Genomic DNA, 16,044 nt, shown 5'->3' on the forward strand with positions numbered 1-16,044 from the left:
TTATTCACTAAGGATGGGAGAAAGAGTTATACTGTATTTGAACTGGAACTGCAATATTGCACCTTATACATATTCTCATATGAAGAATAAATATTTTAATTCGAATTTTCACATAAATGTATTTATAAAAAGTAGGGATGCTCCGATAAATGCAGATATACACTAATAATTCGTTATTAATAATAACTATTCTGAATCGCACAGCCGATAATATTCACATATATATCATCTACTATTTGATCAGTAAGTCCTTATCGATCTGAGTCTTTTATAAAATGCATTTGAAAAAGCAACACTCGTCAAACATAATCATTATACACATTCTTTATTATCATGAAAATACATGAAAAGGTTTGAAGAACAGCAATATAAATATATCCTTAAGCCATTTTATGGAGCTGCATGTCATAGCTGTGTGTAATGGTTCTTGTGTGTAAAGTCTGCAGTACATATTGAGTTTCTGCAGAAGAGCGCCCTCTGGCTTTTGGATGTAGCTGCATTTTACCGTATTTCATTGAGAAGTTTAGCAAGCATCATCGGCTGATCGATCAGATTATCCCTAATAAAAAGGACCGTTCAACACCAAGAGCGATAACTATATTATGGACGATAGCGTTATGTTTTTTCTTCGAATGCATTCTAATAGGCAGTCAGTGGCTATGTTTACATGCACAAAATTTTGTACATCTGACTGAAATTATTATGATTAAAGGATACGAAAATACAGTTTACATACACCCAAAACATTGCAATTATTTGGTTGCATGTAAACATAGTTAGTGTTTTATCGTTCATAGGCTGGAGAAAAATCTGTCTTAAGTGATCCCCATGATATTGTGTCTTTGTTTCGTTATCTTTATAGTTGTGATGTGGTTGTGGTCTCCAACCTTTTTGTGAGCAAGGGCTACCACAATGGATAAAACAATCTGGAGGGCTACTTTTTGATATAGTCTACTCAAAAAGATTTTGGGCCCTATTTTAACGATCTGAAACGCAAGTGCAACACGCAAAGCGCAAGTGACTTTGTGGGCGGATCTTGGGCGCTGTTGCTATTTTCCCGACGGGAGAAATAACTCTTGCGCCAGGCGCAAATCAATAAGGGGTTGGTCTGAAGTAGGTTCATTATTCATAGGTGTGGTTTGGGCGTAACGTCAAATAAACCAATCAGAACGTCATCCAACATTCCCTTTAAACGCAAGGGGGCGCAAGTTCCATGGTGGGTTGCTATTATTATGACGGATTTACCAGGCGCACGCCAGGAGCGGTTCACAGCCGAGGAGAACGACATTCTTGTAAGAGCAGTCAAAGACAGAGAAGTTGTTTTGTATGGGCATAGGAGAAACCCGCCCAAATCAGCGTCGGTTTAACAGGCGTGGGAGGAAATAGCCACAATTGTCTCATCAGCTGGCATCCCCAGGACGTTGCGCCGCAAGCGCTACAATGATGTCAGGAGACGGGGGAATCCCAAGCTTGCCAGCATAAATCGGGCACGCTGTGTAACGGGAGGTGGATCTGCCTCTACACAGGACCTGACGCCAGCAGAGGACATCGCTTCGTCCACCCTCACCGCTGAAAGCCAAGAAACGCAAGCAGTCCAACCCCAAAGTACACTTACAAATCAAGTTCATATACATTAAGGTTTCTTATGAAAACATTTTAATTATTATTTACATAAAATAAACGTAATACAGCCACACAACAAACTTATGAAAATATTTTAATCGTTATTTGCATGATAATTTTTTAACGCAGCCACACAAAATAAATAAAAACTATCACCACAATGCTCACCACTATGATTCCCCTTATCTCATGTGTTAATATTTTTTATTGTAACAATTTATGATTTGCAAAAATAACATCTGTGTAGATTAGATAGGCAAAGTGTATACGCGTTGTGCACGCTATACATTATGGTTAAGCATGCGCCCTTAAAATAGCATAATGAACAACGCGCAACGCGCCACTGACTTTAGACTCGTTTTTTCTGGTCAGTGGCGCAATTGTTTTTTGAAACTGCAAAATAGCATCAGGGATGGTTTGCGCCGCAACACGCCTCCTTTTTTTGCGGTGAACCGCCCGGGGGGCTTAAGTTCATTCCCTAGTTTGCCGACGTGCGTCTGTGGAGGGAAAAACCTGCTGTAAGCCGTGCAAAATACGAATGATACATGCGTCACTGACAAAGTCAATTGCACTGGGTGCAAGATAGGGCCCTTTGTTTTACTTGTTGATTTTATTTTATTTTACTTGTTGATATGTTTTTATCATTGTTTAAAATGTTAACATACATAAAAGAAGCCAAGCTAATATAAAAAATATGCAATAAATAAATAATAATACAATTGAGACTATTATGATGTGGACGCTGCTTTTACATTAAATTTTAAATAATAAGTTATCGCCCTTTGTGTTAATGGATCTTTGGTCTGCAAGAAGGAAGGCGGCAAAACTTACTGTAGTAAAGCTGCCAACTCAATAATTTCTCCATTATACAAGCTAAGCATATAATTGTAAAAAACTAAATGTAGTGAGCAAAGATCAAAGTTTTAAATGAAAACGAAACAAAGTACAATTTAATTTTTTTTTATAAAGCTCAACACCTGATGGAAGCCAGATTAGATGTACAATTAAAACTGTGATCTGTGCTTTAACCTACAACCGAACCCTGAAACTTCCCCTACTCTCATTTCTCACCACATCCCATCCTGAATACAGATCTGGATTTAATTTCATCTGCGTCCAGTTGGAGCAGATGCTCGGAAACCAATAACCTAAAGATTTGGTTGTCCGGCTGTACAATAAAGCCCAGATGATTTGCTTACTCACGGTGCAGTTGAATGATTTGGTAAACAAGGAGAGCAGAGGGGTCAAGCTGTTAGAGCCCCATTAAGACTGGAGGTGGAAACGTACATTGAAGCAAAATAGTCCATGTTTGTTTTCTGTTCACTGAGCCTCAATGTGTTCTCTAACAAGCCGACTAACTGAGGTGTGACACAACAAGATAAAGGAGGAGTTCTTGGGGTCTGTGTTATTTTAGCACTCTGAATTATGCAAATGGAGTAACAGTGTATGCCACAAAAATGGTGAAAAAATAAATACTAAACACAATATGATGTTACAATGCATTTTTTTAGTATTTCAGTCATCATTTGAAGAACATTAATCATAACAGGAAGAATGAAAATCTAAACAAACATGTCTTTAAAATTAAATTTACATATCAGAGGTCACAACGTGTGAAGCTTGGCCATGTTGACCACCATATAAGACAATATCATGACAACATTTTGATCTTAAATCATTACTTTGTGTTTAGCTGAAAAAAGTAAGTCATATACATCTGGAATGGTATGATGGGGAGTAAATTGTGAAAGATTTTGGTGAACTATTCCTTGAGTGAATTTACCCCAAAGTGCGTGTATGTGTTTAAATAGATGTAGGTGCATGTGTTTGTCTAAAAGTAATAAAACTGTATTTTGACACCACTGTTTTTTTAGATCCCATGTTATTTTGCTCTCCACGAATCTACATTTGTCTGCCAAAAAAGCGGCTGAAGTTCATGCTGTAATCAGCGTTGGCTCTGGAAATTGGCAAAGCACGATTAAACTGACAACATGACTTATACAATCACTAAGCAGAATAAAGAACAACCTCTTTCCAAGAGATTTTCTCCAATATGTTTGTGAATTGTCTCACCTTGTAATTTTTCAAAGCCAAAGCATACAGATCATAATGCACGTGTGTATTTAAATGACAAGAACATGCATGTTTAACCCAGACAGTGTTTTTATAGTGACTGGGGAACCGTGAGTAATTACGCATTATTGAAGGCTAACTTCCAGGTGTAGGAAAACATAGGGACTTAACGTTATCCGGGGAATATTAATAAATACCTCCACTATACACAGCTGTCTTTGCCTTCTAAAGGCCGGCCTACCCGTCTCTGTCCGTCCATATCAACAGATCAAATCATTATACATTATATATGTCATTAAACTATCTTCACTTAACCATTATTTCAAAACTTTAGGATATCCAAAGCTGTAAAAGACATTCAAAGGGAACTGTTCTGCAGTTATAGGGTTATCCACTTGATAGGGTCCCTGTGCGAATAAAGTTCATGCTCTCTCAATAAAAGTTAATTTACTGGCCCTGTGTCTCTCTAAAACAATGGGAATTAGACATATCATTATTTTCTAAGTAAAAAAAATAGTCATTTCATTCATGTTTACTGAAATCAGAAAGTTTTGTCTGGCAGAGGGTACATGCAAAAAAGTAAACTGAGGATGGGGTACGACAACAACATTTTTTGTGAATTTCACAAAATGCCTTCCAGGAAATTTTTCTTCTAAAATATATAAACAAACAAATATATCAAATGAAAGAACAGACCCACTGCTTTCAAACAAACAATAAACAAACAAAATAAGAAAAAACTTTTCATCCTAACTTTTTTTTCTCTGCTTATAAACTCTTAAATATGGGTATTGTTCTTTAAAAAAATATTATTTTAGCAAAAAGCTAAAGTAATTGCATTTTTGTGAAGGAATTTTGTTAGAGATCAGATTTAGAACGATTTTCAAAACATACACAGAGTTTAAAATGAGTAAATAACGTTTTGGCTTCAGTTTTTTTTTTTCATAAATTGGGTAATCTAGTGGATAATCACGGTACTAAAGATTAATATAAAAATTCATCATGAACAAATTTTTTATGCAATTGTTTTCTCTTAATTGACAAGATAATTCGTCAATGGCAGGGAAAGAGTTAATAGTGTGGTAAAGGACAGAACTTTACATTGTGGAACTTTATATATGATAGGTCTGTAGAAAGCTTACTTTTTGGAGGTGTAACCAAGTAATTTCAAAATGCCAGGCATTAGAGCATGTTCCTGATAGAGAAATGCTATTTTGGGGCAATAATGCACTTTTATATGACAGCAATATTTAGAGAGACAGTAAAAAAGGAGAAATGGTAACAGGATCAGAAAAGAACCTTGAGCCCGGCGCTCCTGTGGCATATTATAATAATTTCATCTATATAACGCATTTTCTGTGCGCCATGAAAATATTTTCTGAACAATTTGTCAGTTACAAAATTGAACAATCAAGCGTGTATTCACAGCTGGGATTCCCCATAAATACTTTTAAATACATCAACAACTCTGTGTAAACGCATGGCGTGCTTGCTGCTTAAAAGCAGCTTTTATGTAGTTTGGGAACCGCTCTAGGCAAATATAATCATAATATAATTGGCTCATCACACCGTGAAGGGCCCCCGCACGGGGTCCGGTCCCCTGCAGTGCCTCCCGTACTCTCATGAACTTCAATGATATTTAGAGTCGACTGGACTATGAACTCAAATATAAAACATTTTTGCACATTTTTGTGATAGAAACAGGCAAGAAATAAAAGGGGAAGAGAGGTTTAGGATTTCTGAAAATGACTCAAGGCTAATTAAAAGGCGCCATGCACTACATGCCTATTTATACCTCCATCCATCCATCAATCTCGTACTTGACTAATAATCTTCATCTTACAACTGCTGTAAATAATTTGTATTTCTTATAAAACTATTAATTCCAGTCTTTGGTTCTGAATGGTCAATAGTTGCTTTTTATTTATGATAAAACACAACTATGACAGCTGCACTAAATGAATCTGTGCATCACCCTTAGCAACCACCGTTAGCAACGTAAACATATCTGAAACAGTCTGTTGCTGTTAGTCTGTCAGGAACTATTTTTTCCAGCAGAAGGAAGCCTTTTATTGATTTCACTTCATAAAATCTGCCCTGATGCATATTTTTTGCTTTTGTATTGTGCATTGTATTATGTGTGGTAACCATTTTATAAAAGCCATAAGGTACTTGAGGCTAAGCTGCACTATGAATAAGTCATGGCAGAAGGGGATGCAGGCACTCCACCTCACTTTTCAGACTTAGCGGGTGTGCACACCAAAGCTTTTTAGATGCCGACTGCCAGTTTTTTCAGCTTTCTTCAGCTGAGTGCTTTGGTTTCTGTGATACTTCTGTTGTGTTTATCATTCGTTGTACGATGCGCCAGTTGGTTTTTGTGATATTTGTCCCGCCCCTCCTTCACTGTGATTGGACGGCCGTGTGAGAACTGATATTGACGAGCTGAGCTTTTCACTCAAAGGTTAATATTTTTTTTTACTCTCGGCACTAAAACCGCAGAGCGCTGGCTTTCAGCGCGGAAAAACGCCAGCTGCTGGCTTTTTTTGAAAAATGCGGCGCTTCCATTGGAAACAATTGAAAACATACGCCATCGTAAAAGCTTTGGTGTGCACGCACGCTTATTTCATGATACAGCACAGCCTTTCATACTGTACTGCTTACATATAAATAATGCATATAATTGTTGTAAAAAATGCTTATTACCATGGTACTGTATGATTACCATTTTCACCACGGTATTTTTGAAAATTGTATATGTACATTTATCAGACTACATAACATAACTTTTTATGTTATTAATTTAATACTGTTGACTTTGTAAATAATATATGTAATTTATGCACTGTTTAGTTGTTAGGTGAATATTTTTGTCCGTAATATTCTTGTGCTCACTTAAATCAGCTGGCATGTATTAGCGAGCCGCTCAAATAAAGATAAACAGACTTTCCACTTGCAAGATGGTGTGGCCTGCTGATGTAATCGAGTGATAGAGGTTAATATGCCGTCATATGGGGTGCTGGGGAGGTACTGTGACCCACACTGCTTGCTCCGAGAAGTTCTTACAAAAGGTCAGTCTCAAGTTTCAGGTCGTGCCTCCGTCACAGGCGGTACCACGTCAAAGGTCATATACCAAGAGACTCATATTAAAGCCTCAATCTTCAGTCAATCAACACTTAGTTAAAAGAGTTCTATAACAAGGTAGAGATTGTGATCTTGACCGACCCTGTACTATGTCTGTGCAGGGTGGGCTAGTTATCTGAAGTTATTAGCAACCGGCTTTAGACGTACAGGACCTATTGCTATCTTAGGTCAGGTCAACAGATAAATTGCACTGAAAGAAAGAAATGCAGAGTAAGAATCCAGCGGGAAGCGACAGTATCTGATGTAAAGCAGCAATAACTAAAGGGACTATAGGCATATTCAACAGACAGTATGTGATATACTGTGACCAGTTCTAGGGTTAATGTTTCCCATTGGATTAGAGAAAACATGGAGGACTATGAACCAGCAGTAATTCAGAGAAGCATTTTTTTAGTTCTGTAACTCATTGTGTCAACTCAGCAAGCTATTGCTAGCTTATGTTGAGGACTATAGTTATACTGTATATACAAAATATAATATACCGAATACAAAATACTATAATTTTGTTATACTTGATATATGTTATCAAAACGAACACGAACTATGATTTTATACTTGATATTTTATCCGATGGCATCATGTCCAGGGTTTGAAATGAGTGAGGTCCAGGGTGGGGTGTTACAGTAAATGTTAACAAATGCTATCCCAGGAGAAAAAGTGCCCTAAAATACAGTTGATTAAAGTACACTTAGTAAATGCACATTTCCAAGCACTTAAAGCAACACTATGTAGTTTCCATGTAAAAATGACTTACAGCTCCCCCATGTGGTTAAAAAGCGCAACAGTGCCTGGTATCAGACACTCTTCTGCAGGCAGGGGGAGGGTCGGGGCTGTGTGCTCTACCCTCCACCGCCACTTTCAGAGTGTGCTTGTAGCAGCTAGGAGGCTGCTCAGGTTGCAGCAACAGTACAATTTGTCCAGTTAAAAGTTGTTCTATCACTGAAATAATTTTAGAGACATTATTTAAAGGTAAAAAAACTACATAGTGTTGCTTTAAGATACAAAAAATGAGTCTTTAGTAATTCTTAAGATAAACTTTACAGGGCGGTTTCCCGGGCAGGGCTCATCCCCAGATTAAAATGTATGTTTGAGCATCTTAATATCAAAACACCTTGCCCTGACATATTTTAACATATATCAGTACCATTGTTTAGTGTCAAGATGCACACCAGTATAGTTTTTCGTAAAATAACTAAGGCCTAGTCCTGAATTAATCAAAACCCTGTCCAGAAAACCGCCCCAGGAACATCTAATGGCGCTTTTCCATCGCATAGTACCCCACGGTTTGGTTTGGTTCAGGTTGGGTCAGCTCACCTCACTTTGGCTTGGTTAGCTTTTCCGTCGAGTTTAGTAACACTTTGGACTGGGAGGGATTATAGGCATGTCGTTATATTTGCGTTGCCTACTGCTGTGACATCATACAAGTGAGGCCGTCGTTGTACATCCGCATACATTCATTTATTTCTCAGTCCGCCACAAAATTAAAGTTGACCACCACAAATAGATGTTTGCACATTACGTTTAGCACTACCTCTGTCTCATTCAACATTCATGGCGTCAGTCGACGCTCTGTGAGCCTCATTTAAATTGCATTTAAGCATATATGTGGACGTGCGTGTCGCGAATGTGCCGCCACAAACTGCAAGTCTGGAAATAAACTGTTGTGGTGTTCCTGATTCTCAACATGTGGATGTTTTTATCACTAAAAGGGAGTTTGGGAACTTATAGCAGAGCACAGATGACAACAGGTTTACTTGAGACAGCGCAAGCTAGCATGAAGGTAAAGCTAATCTTTTACATTATTACGATGACGTTGGTCGTGACGATTCTCTCAGACCAATCAGTGATCTACAGTGTTTTCGCGTCAAGTTTTGGTATCAACTCGGGTCGCTTGGAACCCCGACCGAGGTGGTACTAAAACAAGGATTGGACACTACGTACTGCACCTAGTTGAAAAGCCCCCAAAAGTAAGCTGACCTGACCCAAACCAAACCGTGGGGAACTATGCAATGGAAAAGCACCATAAGTGTACTGTACTGTGCAAATAGACATGACATAAAACAATCTCAAACTTAGAATTTGAATTGAACAAAACATACTTCCCATCAATCTGTATTGTTTTTAGTAAGGTATGCAAAACTACTTAATTGTCCTGTAATAACTAAGGCCTAGTCCTGGATAAATCTAAAACCTGTCTGGGAAACTGCCTCATTAAATGATTTAATGTAGTGGTTACAAGCCTTATTTTAAAGGAGGTTTACACATAATTTATGATGAATTAATGTATTTAAAAAAAAAACTCGGCCCCCTGGGATCATCTCACGCCCACAGTTATGGGAACCCTTTGTTCAATCCTTGTTGAAATAGAGAGCTTTCAAAAAGCAAAGCACTTTTGAAAAGTAAAACATTATGATAGTTGTTACTCAAAAATAGATCAGAGAACCCCATTAAGATGTCCTCATTCAAACAACACTGAGGTTTCTGGGATATCTCCAGCAACCATACCCTGATAGCCTAGTCTTAAGCGAACAGTAGTCTGGACTCTGTTAAGATCCATTTGATTCCAGTGGAACTGTACAAAGTCTTTTATTTTTTTATTTAAGGAAAGGGTTTTCTTTCCCACCAGTCACAGGAAAGTTAAACATGCCTGACAAGGCACTGATGGCCATATTAATCTTTTTAAACAGGCAAAAAGGGAATGTTATAAACAACCTTGCGGAAACATGGGGCCGCATACAGTTCAAACGCCTATTTAAAATTTTTTTAATATGTTCAATGGGAAATCAAAGGCAGAACTGCACTGTGTACATTACCATGTCTACTTATGGTAAAATCTCAGTACAGAAATCATGTATATTTATGGTAAAGTATTTATAATTTATAAGAAACTTAACAAATCCTCCATCATGATCAAACCTAAATAGACAGACACCAATGAGATTAAATGGAGAACAAATTTTGCTATCTCCTAAAAAGATGGTCTCAGTCTTAAATTTCAAAAACACCCCGATGTCCCAAACTTGCTCAGATTGGCCAAGCTCATTTTAATATGAACTCAAACATTTCAAAGCTACTCAGAAACACCCCCGCATCTTGCATATGTATAGCATCCTCAAAAGAAAGAGAGGCGATGCCGAGACCCCTCTCCTAAGGGATGGCTGACATTTAGTCCGAAACAACAGTGACCACTGTTTCTTTTCTCAAGGTTCAGCCCAATCCCCATCCATGGTGTTCGATTACCTCTTTCCAGGTGGTCCCCATAAAGAAGGCAACGTTAAAAGTGAGGGCCAGTAAAGGAGGGAAGAAAACATATTGCTTTTATTAAAAGGTTTATGAATAAGGTCTTCAGTGTGAGTAATCATAATGTGCAGCTGTGGTGAGCATCTGAGAAGATCTAGACACAACAGGGGACTGTATAGAGTGTCCGCCCCTACCTGCTGTTTTAAGACAAGCTTACCCTATTCAAGTCGTTTCCCTATACAAAAGATAAAGCCAAGTTAACCTCAGATCACTGCATCAAAGCCAAATATGGCCTCCTCAAAGAAAAACCTAACAAATTTCCCACCGCCCTCAAAAGTTCAAGAGTTCCTCCATTATTGATAAACTCTTAAAATGTTATGTGGATTAATGCTTAATCTTTTTGTTTCATAAAAAAAATGCAACATCAGTTTACCTCCTTAACAGACAATAGTCAAGGTAGGTATGTATACGTATTTATGTAACTATACATTTATAAAAAGATTTTACTTTAATATTTAACACAGTTATGGAACTCGAAGTGAAATGTAAATCTGGCATACTTTGTTAACTCTTAAGAAAACTTTTTTAATCTGTGTATATAAAATCGTACCTATTATATACTATATCCTCTATAGAATCAGCTATGGTTGGCTTTCTCTCAAGGTTTTTTCCCTCCTAGGACTTTTCCGCAGGGATTTTCTCCTAGGCTTTTTTTTCAACCCCTGGGGAGTCTGCTGACATTGTACGGTTAATCTTAGCCTCTGTATTCTGCTGCTTATGTTTACGATTTTTTGGTGTTTTCTCCTGCATCTATTAACCTCTCGACGCGCACTAGCTCGGGGGCGGGATGACGTCAGTTTTTTTTAACGCTGCTAACAATATGTATATAGCCTACTGTCTACAAACATTAATAATATTAATATTACTATACATTGTTTAAAAGGTCTGCGGGTTTAGCATCAGTGTATGGTCTCTGTTTTGAGATACAGATGCTCTAGCATCATAATTGTAGTATTTTGTGACAGAAGTCCAGATGACAACATGCTAAATATAAACGGGACTTCTTACCTTTGTGTTGCTACAGTATAACAGTCGCAAATCGAATCCAGTCTGTTTCGGATGTGTGAATAACTCATGAAAACCGTCTAATAGAATACATCCAATGACCATTTTTGGTAAATGCATATAATCCACGAAATATAGATATATTGTCCATTGTTTACATAAGATTTTGCATGAACGTCTTGTAATAGAATCTAATATAATATACAATCTGAGGACTATTTACGTCGTAACACTGTATATGAGATTACACTCGTGTTCAAACCCGCTTTCAAACTTTGTTTTAAAAAGTAGGCGGGAGTATAATACATAATATCCAATCAGCGCTGTCAAATATCGTGATGTCATCTGACTCCAGCGACTTCATGGAAAATATTGATAGACAAAACGTGTAGCCAATTAGATAACGAATCCAACGATCTTTGCGTGACGTTTTATTTCCTGGTGTGGAAACTGCATTTTATATGCTAACATAAGGATAAATAATAAGAACGAACGTGTATGCATGTAAACAAAAGACTTTTATGTTGGGGCTGACTAGGGCTGGGATAAATAATTATTTAAATAAACATTTCAATATATGTTTATTGCTCTTAAAATTTCAAGATAAAAAAAGACTATACAAGTGCAAAATAATGCATTCTTAGTCAGGGGTAGCATTCAATAAAGCGTTTGCAGTGCATACTGTGCAGTTTAGTAACAGTATAAAACTCTCAAGTTCACATTACTTTATTTTACATGCATTTATGAGCAAAACCTCTAAAATGTGCCTTTTGATGGTGAGTGTAACTTTTATAACTTGATTTGTTTAATCCACATTGTTTTCGTGCTGTTCTAGTCCATGTAATGACAGATATAAACACAATTATAGACTTAAGAAGCACATAGATTATTAAATCTGTTTCTCACACTTGCTGTGTGATGGACTGGAGCCATTCGCGTGGCCACTACTCTACGGCGCCACCATTTTGGGTCTGATGAATCGACGCGCATATTTTGCATTTACGTATTTTTTGCGTTGACGATGACGTTGATGCGTTGTCCCAGTCCTAGAGCTGACTGGCACTTAGAAAAGGCATTAGTCTTACAAAACATTTTTGGGCCTATTGACCTCAAACGTGAAACATAACTTCTTTAGACATTGCATTTCTAGATTTCACACACATATTTACCATTACGATTTTTGTATTAAAAAGACGTTATGCAAAAACATTTTTATTACAATGTACTTCAACCTCTCTAACTTTTTAAAATTTTAATTGGAAAATGAAGCTCAAAGTGTCTTCTTTCTAATGATATCATAGTTATGCGTATACTCTAAATGGTTTAGTAAAAACAACCCTTTTAGTGAAATTAGGTCTTTTCATGGTTTGGGCCAGAGTGGGGGTGCTTTTCAAGAGGTTAATGTAAAGCTGCTTTGAAACAATTAAACAATTGTAAAAGCGCTATATAAATAAAATCTGATTTGATTTAAATTCACAATTTATTCGCAAAATCTTAAGATCTCATTTTTTATTCATACAGTGGTTTATACAGTTTTTTGTCTATCTGACATTCACAACCTGATCTTACAAATTTCTGTGTTATAGTCACAGACTATTTTGCTAATTTATCCGTGTTATTGTCACAGATATTTGCATTTTTCTGTGCCATTACCACAAACTTTATTTTGTTCACGTGTTGGTTACTCAGTTGTTTTTCCTATTTTCTTACCAATTTCACGTGAGTTTGGGGTTAAAACGACTTTCTGTTACATAACATAAAATGACATCCTAACCCAAACCCAACTCTAACCCTAAGGTCAGGCGACAATTAGTTAAAAATCTGGAATTTTTTTTATAAACCAATAGTTAAAGTGACATCCTATCACAAACACCAAATCTAACACCAATCCCACGCGAAAATGGTTTAAAAATAGGAAAAACAATTGAGTAACCAATACGTGAAACTGACACAGAAAACAAAGTCCGTGGTACAGGCACGGAAAAAGGTGGAGATCCGTGTCAATGACATGGATAAATGAGCTAAATATTCTGTCACTATACCACAGAACTTTGTGAGATTAACATTGCTAATGTTTGGTCGAAAAATGTCGAACAACAAACAGCCAAGCCACTGAACAGCTTTCGTTCACTTCAAATTAAAAGTGATGTCTACACTAAATAAAGTCCACAGCACTCGATTCTGCCAGTCTCACCACTAAACCATTGCAGATTTCTAAATGGTGGACTTTATTTTAGTCTCTCTGCAGATGTCAGTAAAAATCTACCCTTTTCTATCGAAGATTTTAAAAATAACAAAATGTGGCACTGGTATTACTATTAATAGGGGAAAATGCAATGCTCAATACGACAAAAAAAAAAAGTTTTTGGCACAATTTATTTTTAAAATCAAAAGTTAGTGTACACTTGATGTCAGGTTTACACTATTTTAAAGATATCTGTTTTCCCTATTCAATTCGATAGGACTTTAGTCTTGCATGACTGAAATAACTGCCTGGAGGCATTGCAAAGATGGCACCCAGTGGCTTGACTTTCCTTAAAGGACTTTGATTCTATAATAGCCAGACATATCTATTTACCTTTACCTTTTATCAATCTAATTCCTTTATTTATGACTTTCTTATTTCTTCTTCAACAACAACAACTCTGTTTTGTGTCTCATCATTTTCTCATCATTGACCTTTTGCTCTTCAGACTTCAAATTCCCTCCCCGCGTTCTCTCATATTTCCTCTCGTCCCCGCATCGTGACCAGCCTTTAGTCTGCTCGTTGACACCAGGCCACCAAAATGCATCTCTGCTCTGGAGTTCATTAAAGGAAGAGTTTCATTAGAGCCCTAGTCACAACATGTCACCAGGGACGTTCACTCCCCATCCTGTTTGCCACGTACCTCACCAAGGTAGAGATTGACACACAAAAATGAACGGCACGGAGAGCGGGGGAGCAAAGGAAAACAGACAGCCTACTGACCCCCTTCCTATTGATGGAAGCTGACAGGAAGACTTCCTTTGATGATGACAGTAATGACTACCAACAGGCCGTCGTGCAGCTCAAAGGGATCTCTGTGCATACCTCAACGCAGGCAGCACGAGGGCACCTAGCTCAAAACGTGCTGCGCTGTCGTCTGTGCGGGGCTCAGAAGCAGACAGCCGGGTTTGCGGGCTTTAATCAATATTAATGTGATCTGGAGAGCGGCCAGTCACGTCAAATGGTCAGGAGTTCAGACTTTGATTCTCGTCTCTACTGAAAATACCTACAGTGCCGAGAAATGAAATCAGGAATGGTTTGAGACGTGCATAAGCCGTTAAATGAAGACCACGCAACTATTTACTTCGAACACTGGACCACTTTATAGGAGCAAATGCTTGTGTTAATATCATCAATGAAATTAGTGGTAAAAGTGTCACATTATGTTCAACTGAACATCGGTAAACACTGCAATAAGACAAATTCGCGCATTCTTGTATTATGTTGTTAAATCTTACTTATTAAATTAAGTTAAAACAAAATGTATGTATATTTTCAAGTTGTTATAGATTTGGTTAAAGGTTTGTTACATTATTTTACAATTGCATTTTGCACATTATTAACTATTATGTTATGCCATTTTAGTGACGCAAATTTTTTTTATTAATTTTAAAGAACAATCATGAAAATAAAATGTATAAAAAAACTAAATGCTGTGTAAAACGTAAAACCAGTGAGAGCAAATAACATCTTAACCAAGTTATGTAGTACCAAAATAAATGTATAGTTATTATGGCAACTCAAAGAAGCATATGCTATCATATTTCTCTGGTTTCACGCTGTGTATAGGTGTTGTGGCCTGAAGCATGGAAATATGCTAACATTAACAGAGAAACACCCAGACGGTAATATTAATATACCGACTGTCAGCTGAACAGAAACATGTGGAGAGTCTGGTTGTAGGTTTTAGCACAAACAGGTGCAGGCTGATTTTAATAAAGTAAGACATACAAATGCTATGGTTACTATACTCTTCAATGAGACACAGGCATGTCACGTTGACAACATCTTCGTTTTTCTTTGCTAACCTCAATTTGAAGGTTTCTGGAGTGCTTACTGTTAAACTATAAATCATAAATGTAAAGCACATTTAGGGCCAGATTTACTTAAGGCTTGTGCCAGCGCAAACCATCATTCTGGCGTTAAATAATGACTGTCGGGATTTACTAAAGATTCACAGTGGATAATTCACGCTGAAAAGGTGTGGTCTAGTCATTTTGGTGACTGATCTTATTGCATATGCATATCTAGGAGTTTCCCTTTCAGGCACAAAATTTATGGGAGAAGAGTATTTAAATGATTCACTAATGTTTGCGCATGTGATATTACTTGTATTTGGGCCATTATTTAACGCTAAAAAGCATAAATCATTTTTTGCTTGAAATGGCTAAAATTGTAGCTGATAGAAGAGGCATCAGAGAGTGCGTGGTACAAGGAAGATCTTTTTTTAACATAACAATTAATTTGGAATGCCAGAGGTACATAATATTCAAAAATATTGTTTGCCAAGCCATTTTTTTGCTGGAGGAAATAAAAGAGAAGTCACACAATATCAGGTGTTTCAAAACTTATTGTAAACCTTCACTTTCAGTATCATATGGCTTTATTAACTGTGATGTCTGTGGTGCTGAACTCAAGCGCATCTCACACAACTCATCAGCTCTGCTTATTTGCAATCCTGAATTAATTTGTGTTGCTCTTGGTAGATTGTGTTGGTCATTATGGAAATCCTCTTTTGCCCCTGCGTTATTTAATTTGTGCCTTTTTAATAAATAACCCGCAGATATTACCACTCCCATCAGCACTTTTTGAAATTGCGCTCCCATGCAAATTTGCCCCATTTAGTAAATCTGGCCCTTACTGTGCGCTCAGACGCA

The 16,044-nt window shown here is 37.2% G+C and overlaps 1 protein-coding gene across 1 annotated transcript in view; it reads right to left on the reverse strand.

The window, feature by feature from the left end:
* Window positions 1-16,044, reverse strand: part of ror1 (receptor tyrosine kinase-like orphan receptor 1) — a 157,001-nt gene that overhangs the window by 16,821 nt on the left and 124,136 nt on the right. The gene's annotated exons all lie outside the window — the stretch shown is intronic.

This window comes from Paramisgurnus dabryanus, chromosome 7 (genome assembly GCF_030506205.2).
Source record: "Paramisgurnus dabryanus chromosome 7, PD_genome_1.1, whole genome shotgun sequence".
Lineage (NCBI taxonomy): Eukaryota > Metazoa > Chordata > Actinopteri > Cypriniformes > Cobitidae > Paramisgurnus > Paramisgurnus dabryanus.